General features: G+C 46.5%; 1 pseudogene; it reads left to right on the top strand.

Annotated features, from left to right (window-relative positions):
- LOC129523980 (NADH dehydrogenase [ubiquinone] 1 alpha subcomplex subunit 8-like) overlaps nt 1–13,255 on the top strand; it is an 83,982-nt pseudogene extending 70,727 nt beyond the window's left edge.
- Nucleotides 13,256–13,823: the final 568 nt, after the last annotated feature.

Consider the following 13,823-nt stretch of genomic DNA (forward strand, 5'->3'; position numbering starts at 1 on the left):
CCTGTCTTGCTGCCCAGCAAGGCAGTGGGGGGACCCGGTGCTCAGGGACTCAAATTCATTCCTCTAAGAAAAGTGTGAAGAGGGTACACAGATTCAAAGACACTCTATGTAGTCTGTTCTCCATGATCAGATGAGAAAACACCATGAATGGCGTGTTTCTAAGCTTAGCGAAGAGCAACGTGGAATGAACCCCAGGGGTGAAGGAGAAGCCCTAGGAGGCCCCAGGCAGCCTTCACAAGAGCAACTGGAGGCTTGATGTCCAGCAGATTCCTTTGTCCATGGTGACCTCTCCCTCCTGTCTCCTGACCACTGCCTCAGCCCTGCCTGTTCAAACGCCTAGAGGAAGTGGCTATTTTTCCTGCGTGAAGTCTCCTGGGGAAAAGTCTTTGAATCCTAGTGCCTGGGGGAATGAAAGCATCTAAAGTGACAGCATCAAGGCCCAGAAGGCCGACTCAGGGATGAGGTCTGGGAGGAAATCACTTAAACCTCACCCCTCTGCTGCCCTGAACCTCCTGCAACCTGGACATTGGGGTGGCACCCAGAGCACTGGCTTAGCTGTGAAGACAGGAGTGTGCACTCCAGCGCTGCCTTCTCCTAATAACTGGGTGATCTTGCAGAGTTACTTTGAATCTCTAAGCCTTGATACCCTCCTCTGTAAAAAAATACAGTTTGAAGGATTAAAGCTGAATACTTTTTTAAAGTACATGCCACAGTGAAGTGATCAACAGCATGAACTTCCTTCCCCTTTTCCTTTTCCCCTCAGAGCTCCCCCCTCATAGTTATGGATTCTCCACATCTTCAGGGCAGAGATCTGAAACAGTGGAGGTTGAGGTGGTAGGGGAGTTCAGTCTAGGTTTTCTGTAGCTATGAAAGATGGGTACCATGGTCCTGTTTCCCCCAAACTGATGTTGAAACCTAATGCCCTCCAAAGTGATGAGTTTAAGAGTTGTGGCTTTTTGGAATTGACTAGGTCATGGAGGTGGAAATTTCATGGATGGGATGAGTGACCTCTTCAGAGAGGCCCAAGAGAGACCCTTCATCCTTTCTAGTATGTGAGGACACAGTAAGAAGCCACCATCGATGAACTAGGGAGTGAATCCTCCCCAGACACCGAATTTGCTGGTGACTTGGTCATAGATTTGATGCCTCCATAACTGTGTGCAATAAATTTCTGTTGTTTATAAACCTCCCAGCTTATGGTATTTTGTTATAGCATCCAGAGCAGACGAAGACAATGGGTGACTCTTGCCACAGGAGTGTAAATGTCTCGTCAGTGTAGTGGAGGGGAGGGGTCTCTCCCAGCCCATGGCCTGCTCTGATTACTGAAGCAAGGACCCTTATGCCCTCAACACCATTTACAAGATGGCTCCAAGGCTGCACCTGCCAGGACATATGGCCCCTGCTGGGTACGTAGAGAAAGCTGACATGTGCAAACATCACTCACTCCTCTTCCACTCTTGCTCTCTGTTCTCTCACTGTATTGATCAATTCATGTTCTAGATCCTACCAGTGCCAAAATCACCTTTTCTGTTCCCCTTGCTCCACTTTAACTTGTTTGAAAAGAGATAGCTCCTCCCCACCATTGGACAATAATTGCTTTACCTGGGATTGAGGAGAAAGGCAGTGTGAGCTTGCCTTGGAAGTCAAAGCCACTGAGAAACCTGAGCCTGGAGGTGCATCACACACAGGTCCAGAGTTTTCTCTTTCGGGCTATTATGGAGAAATGGCCATCCTGGAGGAAGAAGAAGCTGTCTCCCAGGGACTTCCAGGCCTTGGCGGCCCAGGGAGGCTCACTCAGCAGGCCCAGGCTCAGCTAAGACATCCCATTCTCAAAGCCCTGGGGACAGAGGCAGCTCCCTCTCCCCAGAATTGTCTCCCCAGGTCTCTGAATCCTGGCAGGAAGGGGGAAGAGCCTCAGCATTTTGTAAGAAGAGAAGGGCAGGCTTATGGTTCAGCCACTGGATTATAGACACTGTCCTGGGCTTCCACCCCTGATGATACCTGAACTTACAGCTGAGCATCCTCTCCTGGAGTTCTGTGTAGCTTCTTGCTTTCTGGAACTCCTTCCTGGCTGTGCCATCCACTCAGTTCCCATTTCAAGGAGTCCCTTGTGGTTGACATTTGAATACTACCTTGCAGGAGTCAGCATTATTTCACACCTTCAGCATGGATCATCTCTTTCCTGCTTGAAATGCCTTCCTCTCCAGGATTCCAGGATCCCACACACTCCACCTCAGTCTCTTACCAGGTTCCCCTTCTCTGCCCCTTCTCTCTAGGAAGTGTTCCTTTTGCAAAATAATGACCACATCTGTAGCTTCAGCCCTGACTTCACTCCTGGACTCTAGGTTCATTTATCTATCTGCCTCTGCCTCCTCTGCAAGCATCTCAAATTGAGAAGATCCACAAAAATTGTTGAATTCACACATCCAAAAACTGTTTTGCCCATCTTCCTTGTTTTTGTAAATGGCATCATCATGTGCTCATTCCTGAGACTAATGCCCTAGGAGTCATTCATGGTTCTTCTCTTTCCCTGGAAACACTGGTCTGGCCCATAAGAGATTCTCCTGAATTCTACCTTCTAAGTCTTTTCCTAATCCAGTCATCTTCCCTGTCTCCATTGTGACCAGTGCCATTCAGCATGCCATCATTTCTTGCCTGGACAATGCAACAACCTCTTATCTAGCCTTTCTTTCTTCCCTCTGAAATAAAAATTTATTATTCCCTCAGAAGGCAGAGTAATTTTCTGAAATGTGCATCAGACTGCATGATTCCAGTGCACACTGAACATGGTTCTACATGACAGCCAGTCTCCCGAGTTATCCAGCGCACTTCCACACCTCACTGTGTCCCAGCACACTCATCCTTGCCTTCTTTCAACATCTCAGGGATGTTTCTCTGCCTAGAGTCCTCCCCGCAGGGCTGCACACATAGCCACCCATCTCCCATCACTCAGGCTGGAGAATTACCCACTCAGAAAGGCCTCCAAAGACATTACAGTCAGAACCTCATGTTTCTTCCCACCTCAGTCTCTCTCTCTTTATACTCTATTTAGATTTATATTATCTTTCTCTTTTTTTCCCTTCTTTTCTGCTTTTTTTTTTTTGAGATGGGGTCTTGCTATGTTGCACAGGCTAGAGTGCAGTGACTACTTACAGGCGTAAGCATAGCTCACTATAGCCTCGAACTCCTGTGCTCGAGTAATCCTCCTGCCTCAGCCCCCTGAGCCCACGGACACATGCCATGGTGCCTGGCAAATATTTAGATTTTTTCACAGCACATATTACTACCTGAAATTGGCTCAACGTTTTCATTGTTTACTTATTTATTGTCTTTCTCCCTGGCAGTAAACCATAGGAACATGTTCTCTGAAGTATGCCCATTAAAAAATTGTGTGTATGCCTAACCCCAGCTACTCAGGATATTGAGGTGGGAGAATGACTTAAGCCCAGGAGTTTGAGATCAGCTTGACCCATATAGCAAGGCCCCATCTCAAAAAGTATATATTGCATGTATTGGAAAATTATTATAAAATTATTTATTGTATACATTGCATGTATATACTTTGTGTATAGTATGCATATGTAACATGTGCATAACTAACATTTATTATTTTAACCATTTTTAAGTGCACAGTTCAGTGGCATTAAGTACATCCACACTCTTTTCCAAACATCACCATCTTCCATCCCAAAACTTTTCCATTAACTGAAACCCTGCACTCATTAAACACTAACTATTCCCCTAATCCAGACCCTGGCAACTACCATTCTACTTTTGGCCTCTATAAACAGGACTACTCTAGGCACCTCACATATGTAAACTCATACGTTATTTGACGTTTTGTGATTGATTTATCACAAAATAAATGTGGAATTACAAACCAAAATATGGTATATGTATATGTGTGTATATTTACTCATGGATTCGATTTACCAGAAACCGTTATTTTTATATGCCACGGCTTCCAGTTACTCTTTGGGGTCCTTTTATTTAGATTTGAAGGAGTCCCTTTAACATTCTTTTTTGGGCAGGTCTTGTGGCGATGCACCTTCCACCATTTGTGTTTCTGGGAATGTCTTTATTGTGCCATCATTTTTGAAGGGCAGTTTGTTCAGATATACAATCCTTAGTTGAGAGTTGAGTGTTTCCTTGTTTGTTTTCTCAGCATTCTAAGTGTGTCCTCTGACTGTCTTCTGGCCTGTAAAGTTTCTACTGAGAAATTCCCCAATAGTCTACTTGGGAATCCCTCTTACATGGCAAGTCACTTTCCTCTTGCTCCTTTCAAGACTGTCTATTTTACTTGGTTTAAGGCAGTTTAACTATAATACGACTCAGTACAGGTCTCTTAGGATGATTCTATGTGGACTCATCAAGCTTCCTGAATTTGTAGATTCAAGGATTTCTTGGGAAGTTTTCAACCATTATTATTTTATAAAAATAATCTCTGTCTTTCTCTCTCAGTATCTCTCCTCTCTGAGACTTCCACAATGCATGTGTTGCTTCACTTGTCAGCGCCTTATAAGTCCCTGAGCTCCTTTTACTTTATTTATTGTTTCTGTTGTTCCTCAGACTCGTAATTTAAACGACCTGTCTTCAAGTTTATCGGTTCTTTCTTCTCACTCTTTGAATCTGCTGTCGAACAGCTCTAGTATATTTTCCAATTTGGTTACCATATTTTTCAGCTCTAGAATTTCTGTTTGCTTCTTTTTTTATAATTTTGGTTATTTTCTTATCATTTTAATGTATATTTGTATATTGCTTTTCTTATTTTCTTTAGTTGTTCATTTGTGTTTTTCTTTAACTCTTTTAGCATATTGAAGTGTTGTTTTACTTTTTTTTATCTAGGAAGCCTGATGTGTGTGTTTCTGCAAAGACAGTTTCTGAAAACTTATTTTGTTTTGCAAATGGTTGATGTTTTTCTGTACCTTTGTGCGCCTTGTAATCTTTTGTTAAAAACTGGGCATTTGAAGAAACAGGTACCTCTCTCAGTCTTTACAGACTGATGTGGCATACTTTTGCTAATTGGTGAAAGATGTCCTAAGTCTGGATCAGCCTGGGATAAAGCCTTATGGTCATTTTAGGTATTTTCTGGGCATGTGTCCTCCCTGGGCGTGTGTGTGTGTGTGTGTGTGTGTTGCGTGTCTGTGTGTGTTTGTGTGTGTGTGTGCATTGTCTTGTTTTCTTCCCCCAATTTCTCCCATATAAACAGCCGCTTTTACATGTCTTAATGAGCCTCATTCAGCTTCTCTCAGGCTCAGGCCTGAGATGTTCTATTGCATTTCTCTGCCCATGTTCCTTTGCCCCAGGTGTCCACAGTCTGCAGCCTCCCCACCAGTTCTCCCATGCCTTGGTGTCTGCCATTGCTTTTCAAGGCTTCCAGCAGCCTGAGAGCCAAGCCATGGCACCATTCTCCACCTGAGCTCCCAGCCAGGCAAAACAGAAACAAGTCTCTTGGGCAGCCACATACAGAGTAGAATATTACAGATAAATGCTGTCCTTTTTCTTCCAGCCTGAGGGAGGGAACTGGGAATTGTGCTGCAAGATGCCAAGGATGGGTAGCAATTTCACAGCATTTCCTGCTGGCTTAAATGTAACTTTTTCTTAATTTGATGTTTTCTTAGTTGCTGTAGATGCTGGATTTGTTTTCAGAGCTCCTATAAAGTTATTGTAGTCCATCTGTAGTTGCTTTCCTAATATTTCCATAGGGAAACAAGTGTTTGAAGCTTCCAGTCCACTGTCTTGCTGATATCACTCCTGGCAAGCCCATTTTTAAAATTATGGAACTAAGACTCAGAAAAGCTGGTAAGTGACAGCACTTTGACTAAAATCTGTGAATGTGAATCTTTAGACTAGTGTTTCTTCTACACGGCTGACCTCAAGCTGTCCTTCTAATAATCAGAGTGATAATAACGATGTGCATACAAATGGCACACTGCAGTTTAAAAACTAGCTTTGTCGCCGGGCATGGTGGCTCATGCCTGTAATCCCAGCACTTTGGGAGGCCGAGATGGGCGGATCACAAGGTCAGGAGATTGAGACCATCCTGGCTAACATGGTGAAACCTCGTCTCTACTAAAAATACAAAAAAATTAGCCGGGCGTGGTGGCGGGTGCCTATAGTCCCAGCTACTCTGGAGGCTGAGACAGAAGAATGGCATGAACCTGGGAGGTGGAGCTTGCAGTGAGCCGAGGTCAGGCCACTGCACTCCAGTCTGGGTGACAGAGCAAGACTCTGTCTAAAAAAAAAAAAAAAACTAGCTTTGTTTTCTTGTGAGGCATCTAGAGTTCCTGTTTAGGGTAGTTGGGAGAGAGGGGAACTGTCCCATTTGCTAGATGAAGAAACTGGACTATTTGTCCAAAGTCACATACAAATTAGTGGAAAACTCATATTAGTTTATCTGCCTCCATATGGCCATTTTGGCCTCTGCCCCACACTTTCAGAGGCTTGGAAGGTGCAGGTGGGAAGATGAGGAAAAACATATCAGAGAGGGATATATTGCAGGGCAGGTACCTCACCTTCCCTTACCCCAGAAGGTGCCTGCCATGCAAAAGCCACAGGCCATGGCCTGTGAGAGTTCCCTAGGATTAAGCAATAAAGGGAAGAGTCATGGGGAGGGTCAGAAACCTGAGTTCCAGGTCCCTCTGTGAGCCCCAGCCTCTCTGTACCTTGGTTGTGCAGTATCTGCACTGAGGCCTGACCCCATCTCCTTGTCTAGGACTGCTGGCCTATTCCTCTCCCTCCTCTTTACCCTCCCAGGCTCTGTAGGGACAGCTTGAAGGCTGCCCTGAACCTGGATCCAGTCCCACAGCCAGGACTTCCCTGTGCCCACCTCCTTGGTGACAAAACCTACCCTGGCTGCTGGCCTGGTTGAGGACAGTGGGAGGAGAAGAGGCCGCCCAGCGCTGCAGCTTTTATTCTCTGAAGCCAGAGACCCACCCTGGGAGATTTTATCAGGACTTCTGCTCCCAGATCCCTCCTTCTACAGACACCCTGATCCCCAGGATCTAAAGCCGCCTCCTTGGAACTCTCTTCTCAGTCAATGCCCTGTCTCCTGAGTGGGTCCCAGTCCTCCCTGCTTCCTGCCACCCCCTGGGAGGTCCCAGCCCTCCTGCACATGCCCACAGCTGTGGAGTTGTGCAGGCACAGCCCCTGGGATGTGGCCTCATCGTAGTGTGCAGGGAGGCCCTGCAGTGAAAACCTGCACACTTCTGCACCAGGACACTGGAGTCTGCCGTCCTCCCCTGGGCTGGGGATGGGGAAGCAGCACCTAAGACTTCCTCACAGGTGACAAGCCTGCAGCCTGTGTGGAGGCCACCAGGTGAAGTTAACTACAGGAGTGGTTAACTGTACAGTCTCTAAAGCCAAGTTATTGTTGGGTGTGGAAGACAGAGAATAGGAGCACACAGCTGAGGCTCTGCAGTGATCACTAATTTTCTTTTTTTTCTTTTTTTTTTTTTTTTTTGAGACGGAGTCTCGCTTTGTCACCCAGGCTGGAGTGCAGTGGCGCAATCTCGGCTCACTGCAAGCTCCGCCTCCCAGGTTCACACCATTCTCCTGCCTCAGCCTCCCGAGTAGCTGGGACTACAGGTGCCCGCCACCACGCCCGGCTAATTTTTTGTATTTTTAGTAGAGACGGGGTTTCACCGTGTTAGCCAGGATGGTCTCAATCTCTTGACCTCGTGATCCGCCCGCCTCGGCCTCCCAAAGTGCTGGGATTACAGGCGTGAGCCACCGCGCCCGGCCGATCACTAATTTTCAAAAAATAATTGGAAATTTTTCTCTAGTTGCTAATTGTTCAAGAAACTTAGATCATGATGAAAATAAATACAAAATCTGAACTACAGTATAATGGTTTCTAACAATCTTGAACTTGGATTTGGTTTTCAGAGTAAGGGAACAAGGGAAAGTGCAAATTAACCTGGGAGGTTATCTGGGCAGCAAAAACCTCTCGGGAACATATGTAGAGTCCAAGGGTGGAGGAATCTGAAGCGCTTTTGGTATGAAATTCTTTTATAAGCAATTTTCTTCGATCCTCTCAGAAGAGACCTCTAACTGTATTCTTTTAGCATGTCAGAAATGATGCATCTAGCTGCTTCCTCAGCGTCTTGTGATTGGCATCTGAAGTGGAGGGTGATCTTGTGTGACTGAGTCCCCAACCTGTGGAATCAGCTGCTGTCTCCAGGTAGATAGTGTCAGAACTGAATTGAATGGGAAGAAACTCTGTTGTATCTGCTGGGGAATCTGTAGGATTGCTTGGTGGGGAAACTCCCCACAAATCTTGGTGACGGGAGGTCACAGAAGTATTGCATGTTGATGGTTGAGTGAGGAGATGGGAAAAGTGCGCTTTGGCTGTCTTCTCCCTGTCTCTCCTTCGAGGGTTTGTCGGCTGTACACCGATCTCCCAGCAGCTTCTGCGTCTTTTCTCCCTCAGATGTTCTCTCCTGTACCCTCCTCCTTCAGTGAGATGTAAACAAGCTGCCTCATGTGTCTTGTCTTGTTGGAAGCCCGGGGCTTGACACCAGATATTTACCGTCTCAGGGTGTGTGCACCCCACAGTTCCCTACCCCAAAACTCTTTTTCTCACTTTGTTAAACAACATGATTTTCAGGCATTGCTGAAAATGCTTGACTTTCAAAAAAATATCAAGACTCATCTTAAGATCTGGATTTTGCAATGCCTTTATTACTTCATGTGTCTTCTGCTTATTCTCATGTGAAATTGTATTCTAGGTACTAATTAATTATGCCAAGGCTTTCTTCCCTTTCTGGATAACTTGCAGTGTTTGGGATGCTAACTGCATGGTGTCCTTACTGTTTTGTCAAACATCAGCCCCTTTATTGCCTTGGTCCATCAAACAAGCCCATGGTCCTTTATTTATTTTCCAAGCCTGGTTTTCCTGCAGGGATAAGCACTGACCCTGATGGTCCCTCTAAGGTCGCATGTGTGGCTGTGAAGAAGTTCAGTGGAGCAAGTGCCAGACAGAGGCAACACAGCCCAGTCCAGATCCCTGCCGGCCCTGTCCACAGCCTCTCTGTCTCAACTACTTACTGAAGGAAAGGACAGAATGCCCCAAAGGTCAAGACAAAGCTGGGGCATGTGAGAGCTCTTGGGACCATGGGAGAGTGGACAGCGACCCCAGGAATCTGCTCAACACTGGGTGAGGAAGGTAGACTCTGTTTATCCAATTTGCTAGGTCTTATCTCCAGAATTCATCACAACTGCATAGGAGACCAGGTGAGTGATTGCACCTAGACCCTCCCATACAGGTGGGATTGCACCTTAATTGATCTCGCTGTTGATACTGGTGGATAACTCCATTTGGTTGGCCAAGAAGGACGTCTAAATACACATGACAATGGTGGACGAGGTAGAGAGTCAAGAAAGGCTGGGTCCAAAGTAAAGAAGCAAAAGTTTCTCTGACACACAGAGTGGGTGGAATTTGGGAGCCCAGGCAGCAGAGCCCCACAGAAGTATCTTCACATGGAGCAGAGCCCCATTCAGCCTAGGACTGAGGGCTCATTCTCAGGATGGGCTGGTAATACCTAGGCAGTGCTTTGGACTTAGGAGAGCCTCGGGGTACTAGGGCATTCACTAAAGCAGGACCCAGGACATAAATATAGTTCTAAGGATTAAAGCCCAGGGTGGGGCTTGGCTTCAGAAACCACACTATCAGATTCTGGGCACCAGGTCAGAGTTGGGCCGGTAATAAGGATCCTTACCGTCAAGTCCCTGAGTGTGTGGCTGTAGCTGTTGAAGTACTACAGGACTTCTGGTAGAAGGGCTGACACTTTCTGTAGATAGGGATCAAGGGGCTTTGCTGTGTTGAGGAGGCTGCACGTAGAGGCCGGAAACTAGGCTGAGCCTGGCAGGTTGGAAGGTCATTCATGGACCGAGCACATGGGCTTCAGTCCACGTGAGCCACTTGGCATTATTTCACAGCCAATGGGTGCTGTTTGTGAATGTTCCTTGAATGCATATTTTGGTCGAATGAGAGAATTCATTCATGTGAATTAATGAGAGAGGGAGTTGGAATAGTAAGAGGCGGGCACAAGCAGCCACTCATTAAACTCTGCGGAATTAATGAATGACTAATACAAAAAGGATCACCAGCTGGAAAAAAAAGTCACTCCACGCACTCCTCTAGTGAGAGGAAAGAATCATGAGGTTGTGGCACATGGCAGGGTTTGTTGGTGGGTCAATGACACGCTTTCAGTTTGGAGGATGACCTGGGTACATTGGAGACAAAATAAATCCGTACAACTCTCACCTTTTTGTGACACCTTGTCACACTGCATACCTATTTTACCTTCAAGACAATCTCATGAACTGGGTATTTTTATCTATATTGTAGAGCCCAGAAGCTGAGCCTCAAAGGTCCCTCAGCTCTTGGACACCTAGAACTGTGCAGTTTGAAACAAGCCATGGTGAGAAGTGTTCCCTGAGTCAGGGAGAAGAGACTGGCCCCACAGAAACAAGCCCTTAGCCAGGCAGGGCTCAGGAAGTAAACATCAGTGGCTCTGAAGGCAAGGCTGGTGCATTCTGATGCTGGACACAAGGTGACTTTTGCTCTGCAGGATGTGAGCAAGCTCATTTCCAGGCATGGATGACTTCGGGAAGAAGGTCTACTGGCCCGTGTTTGAGGCAGGAAGAGAAATGCAAGGATTAAATTTATACCAGTTTTGCCGCAAAGTAACAGATTGTGAAATCTCACAGATCCAAGTGAGGTAAGCAATGTTCACTGATGCTCATGAAGAGTGACAATACATTTATTATCTCATCTGTGCAACTTTCAGAAGCAAATGTTTGCATATTTAACAACTACCCTAGACCTCAGACATAGCCAAGAACTGTCTACAGCAAGCTGAGACCAGTGGCACCATGGATCTGGGGACTTGGTCTCTGCAGCAGGCTGGGCACAGCCTCAGGACTCCAGGATGCAGAATCCAATGGCAGAGGCCAGATGAGGGCGACATACAGCACACACTGTGGGTCCACACTGACCTCTCTCTGCAGGAATCATCCCCGTTAGACCCTGGAAAACTGTGAGGGGATAACTGAAAGTGCTGAACTCAACGGACATAAGAAAAACTGCCCCAAACTGTTGTGTGACTAAGGCAAGTCACACGATCTGTTTTGAGTCTCACGTTCATCATCTTTACAATGGGAATAAATAATTTCTTGCCTGTCTCCCATGAGATTGTTCTGATGTTTGAGTAAAACGATGCCTGTAAAAGTGCATTTTGAAGGGAGCAGTGTGACGCTTACGACAGAGCACAGTTCCGAAGCATCATTCATTTCCACCACCACAGCCACACGAGGGAGTGGGAGTGATGTTTCATATCCCTTCAGGGATAACATGAAAGATCCTGCTCCCCAGGTGTAGAGCTTTGGGGGACAAGGTCAGGGAAGGCAGGGCTGGCACAGGTGCTCTCAGAGTGATGTGTGGTCCTAGAGAGCCCAGTTACAGCGGGGACACTGCAGGAGCCACATTTGGGCATGTGGATACCCTGGGTCTCAGGATTTTATACCTGAGACAGTCAGCCAATATGTGTTATTATAAATATGTTTATTAACACATACTTCAGAAACACCCTGTCCCTAAACTAGAGATGACCCATGGGAGGTGTCCTTTCTTCCTTTGGATCTTACAGTGACACACCAGAAAGAGTGATGGGAAACTCTCTAATCTGCAGAAGAGTCAGAATCTTCAAAGGTGAGGAACAAGTCGCAAGTCATACCAGGGTCTGATCCAGAAGTCATATCTGTCATTTTATCTAAATGAGGGCGAGTGAGACAGGAAAGACCTTGTGTGTCCTTTGCTTCTAAAAGTAAAGGCAATGAGGATTCCAGCAGTACATTCTGGGCAAAATTTACATTTACAGACAGAAACCATACTTGTTTGTTATGCAAAAGTTCTGTAAAAGCTTGGATATGCACTAGAAATTATTTAGGTTGAGACAACTGGTAACAACTCTGGCTATTGCTAGGGGTCATTGCACTTAAATACCAAATGCCCTCCTGCCCAGGGCATCACATTCCTTCTGTGTGAAGCATACAGTGGACTGTTGGTGTATTAGTGAAGTAGAATTTATGCAGTTTTACCCCTTCCAAGGCGCTGTTATCCCTTGAAAGACTTCTCAGTCAACCCTGTACAGAAGGAAAGTTTGGAGAAATGTTGAAGAAAGAAGACTCACAGAGAGTTGAGGGGCAGGTTCTTAGAGAAGGCAGTCTGCATTATCCCTCTACCGCTGTGAGCATCACCACAAAATTTAGCATCTTAAAACATCACACATTTATCTCAGTTTCTGTGGGTCAGGAATCTGGGCACAGCTGGGGTGAGTCCTCTGATTATGGCCCTCTACTTGACTGGATTAAGGGACATCCAGATAGCTAGTAAAGCATTTTTTCTGGGTAAGTCTGTGAGAGTGTTTCTGGAAGAGATTAGCAGTTGCATCAATAGACACTGTATTCGCCAGGGTTTTCCAGAAAGACAGAACCAATAGGATATCAATATCTAGATACAGACAGAGATATGTGAAAAGAGATTTATTAGGGGAAATGGATCACGTGATTATGAAGGCTGCAATGTCCCACCATAATCTGTGTGCAATCTGGAGACCTAGAGAAGCCCATAGCATGTCTCAGTCCAGGTCTTCAGGCCTCACAACCAGGGAAGCCCATATGTAAATCTCAGTTCCAGGCTTAATGTCTGGGAACCTGACAGGGTGGTGGGGACTTTGGGCATGGTTCTAGTGGGAGTCCTGGAATCCACAGGCCAGAGAGCTTGGAGTTCCAATGTTCAACGGCAGGAGAATGGTGTCCTAGCCCCAGGAGAGAGAGTAGGATAATAACCTTTCCTCTGCCTTCTTCTTTAGGATCCTCTCCAGCTGATTGGACAGTGCCTGCCCACAGCCAGGGTGTCTTCCCCACTCAGTCTACTGACTCACACACCGGTCCCCTCTGGAAACAGCCTTGCACACATCCAGGAATAATGCTTTCCCGGTGCTCTAGGTATATCCTAATCCAGTCAAGGTGACACCCAAAATTAAGAATCACACTGAGTAAAAAGAATTGCCCTCGCCGATGTGGGCTGGCATCACCCACAAAACAGAACAGAAGGCTGGGAAGGGTGGATCTGCTCTCTGAGTTGAGACATGCATCTACTCCCACCCTCCAACACAGGGGCTCCTGGCTCTCAGGCCACTGGATGCTGATCGAACTACACCATGGGGTTTCCTGGGGCTCCAGCTTGTGGAGGACCGGCCATGAGGCTGATTCCTTGGCCTCTGTAATCACAATTTCCATAATAAATTCCTTTCTTATCTCCACATATATATCCTAGTGATTCTCTTTCTCTGGAGAACCCTGGCTAATCCACACCTGAGATCTTGGCTGGGGCGGGGTTGTTCCTCCCTTACGTGGTGTTGGCAGGACTCAGTTCTCTGTGGGTTATTGTGCTGAGCCCGTTGGCTTCCTGCTGGCTGTGGCTGCAGGGCACCCTCAGGTCCTGGCCACACAGGCAGCTGCTCATGATGAGGCAGCTAGCATCATACAAGCTGGCAAGGGCGAATGTCTGTTATTAACAAGGATATTATAATCTCATGTGATTCAATCACATCTGTCACAGAAGCGGCATGCCGTCAACCCTGAGAGATCCTAACGCCACAGCAAGTTACTCAAGAAAAGGAAATTGCACTGGGCTGTGAATACCAGCAAGCAGGGGTCACTGGGGTCATCTAGAGACCACCTACTGCAGCCTGCCCGCCAACCCCTGGTGATGCCACCCTCTGGCATCCACGTTCTCATGTCACCTTCTCCCCTAA

Source organism: Gorilla gorilla, chromosome 1, assembly GCF_029281585.2.
Source record: "Gorilla gorilla gorilla isolate KB3781 chromosome 1, NHGRI_mGorGor1-v2.1_pri, whole genome shotgun sequence".
NCBI lineage: Eukaryota > Metazoa > Chordata > Mammalia > Primates > Hominidae > Gorilla > Gorilla gorilla.